Source organism: Vespa mandarinia, chromosome 13 (assembly GCF_050613455.1).
Source record: "Vespa mandarinia isolate Hongniang chromosome 13, ASM5061345v1, whole genome shotgun sequence".
Lineage (NCBI taxonomy): Eukaryota > Metazoa > Arthropoda > Insecta > Hymenoptera > Vespidae > Vespa > Vespa mandarinia.
In genome coordinates, this window is record NC_140822.1 from 3,562,237 (window position 1) to 3,565,000 (window position 2,764).

Genomic DNA, 2,764 nt, shown 5'->3' on the forward strand with positions numbered 1-2,764 from the left:
TATGTATATATACCATATATATATATATATATATATTTATATGTGTGAAAAGGATCACTTAAAAAATATCTTATGTAAATATAGAAAGATCATATATATATATATATATATATATATATATATAATAACGTGTACAGTTTTAGAATAAAAACTATTCGCACGCCCCTTAGAACCGCGATAACTCATTTCTAAGATGAATCAAACGGTCTTATGGTTTTTGAGCGAGTCACAATCTCACAATACATTTTGGTCCACTCTAAAGTTATCTGGTTTTAGAAGATGCGCAAATACTTTTTACTTATCTTACATATTTATTTATATTATTTACATAATCGTATGAGAATAGAAAATAGAAAAGAACCAAAATGAGGATAGAGAAAGAGACAAACGAACAAAAAAAAGAAGAAATAAAAAAAAGGAAAAAAAGAAAAAGGATAAAAAAAAAGAAAAGCGAGGAAAAAGGGGGAAAGAAAAGTAAAAAAGAAGAAATGAAAATTTCTTTATAATCGAATCATCGAGCTAACAGATGACATTGTAGGATTCATCTCTGATGCAAATAATGATACAAATATCATTCGCGAATAAATCGTGAAAGGAGGAACACGTTGGCAGAGCTAAAATTTTTGAAAAGTTAGAAATCTGATGAGAAATGAAATGCTATATGTTATATGTATGTATATACGTACGTATGTATGTATGTACGTATGTATGTATGTATGTATGTATGTATGTCGCCTGATGATCACTATTCATGGCTGAGAGAACGTGACAATGGATGCATCCGTATACCACTGTGTCATTCTTAGCTATTGTTAAGAATTTCTAACTTAGAATGAACGTATCTATGTATGTACATATATACATATGTATATACGTACGTACGTATGTATGTATGTATGTTTGTATGTATGTATGTATGTATTTTGAAGAGAGCTTGATAGAGACGAAGGATGTGAGATTGGATGATACGTTCGAAAAGTTTTCTTTAATTTCTCACGTACGTTCTTCTTCTTCTTCTTCTTCCTTCTTCTTCTTCTTCTTCTTCTTCTTCTTCTTTGAAAATTACACTCATACACACACATACACACACACACACACACACACACACGTGTGTACTTATGTATGTAACTACGTTCCATATTTTTCTTTTTCGATAAAATAACTTTTCTTTCGTGTAAAACGAAAAAATAAAACTTTTCGATATGATACAATACGATACGATAATTATTAATCAGTATAATCAATTTTTATATATGAATGAACAATTAACAAAATAACAAAGACGATCGTCGATTTCGATAACTTAAATCAATAACTTATCAACTATACTTATTTTTTTACAGTCTCGTATTATACATGCTCGTTACATATTCTCGTATATTCGTACATTCGTCGATAACAGGTGGTATGGTGGTCGTAGTAGAGAGTAAAGGGTTGGGAATGGATTGGAGTGTGGGAGTAGGTGGTCGGAGGGTCAAAGGTAATAATTGTTGTTCGAATATACAATGATAAATACTATGGGTCATTGGAACTGTTATTGTATCGTCGTTTCTTTTTCCTTCTTTTTTTTTTTTTTTTGGTTTTTTTTGTTTTGTTTTTATTTTGTTTTGTTTTGTTTTGTTTTTTTTTTTTTTTTTTTTTTTTTTTACTAGAAATCAAGCGTGCTCCGTGTGTGTTATTGAAGCTTTTTCGAAGCCTTTTATTTTATTTTTTTTTTTTTTCTTTTCTTTTTTTCTATTACATCGTAACATTCTTCTGTCGAAGTTTCTATTTTGGTGAGCTTTAAGGATACGTTGAGCTTTTTACGGCTTTTTTTTTCTCTTTCTCTTTTTCTTTCTCTTTCTCTTTCTCTTTTTCTCGTTTACACGTTGTGTGGTTTATACCTTTTCGTTTTCTCTTTCTTTTACTTTTTCTTCTCATTTGCTCCTTTTCTTTTTTCTTTTTTCTTCTTTTCTTTGTTTTTTTTTTTTTATTTTCCCTTTACTCTTTCGTTTTATTTATTCGCTTGGATGTTTGTTTGTCTATTTGTTTTTGTTTTGTTTTTTTTTTCTTGTGATTTCTTTTATTTTTTTTTTTATTTTTTTTCTTTTTCTTTTTTTCTTTTTTTTTTCTTTTTTTTTTAGTTTCCTTTAACTTTCTACGCTTATATCGCGGGGGTGGAGGGTTTTTTTTTTGGGCACCTTTGAGAAACTCTCACTGACATTTAAATTCCATATTACGATATGCGTGGGTGGGAAGGAGGGAGAGGGATGGAGCTAAAGGAGAAGGCAAGGCTTACACGGTGATGTGGGGGTGGTGGGAGGGGAAGGGGCTTTATACATTAGTAATATTTAATAAATACGATTGTTGTTATTGTTTTAATAACTACGTATACTGTTTCTTTGCAGATACTTTCAACGAAACGAAACCCATACGTTTTGTCTTCCTCTTCTTCTTCCTCTATTTTTTTATTTCTTTTTTCTTTTCCTCTCATTTCTTTTTTTTTCGTTGCTTTTTCGTTCTCTTTATTTCTTTTTATTTTTCTTTGTTTTGTTTTGTTTTGTTTTGTTTCTTTTTCGTTCTCTTTTTCCTTTCCTTCTTGGCTAATACCAAATGTCTCAAATTAATTCAAAAACTTTTTTTGTATCAAATCACTATTCGCGCCATTTTTTCTCTCTTCTCTTCTTCTTTTCTTTTCTATTTATTTTTCTCTTTCTTTAATCCATCCCACCGGTCCTTTCCCTCTGTTCTCGATTTTTCACTTTTCCTTTCTTTTACAAAATAC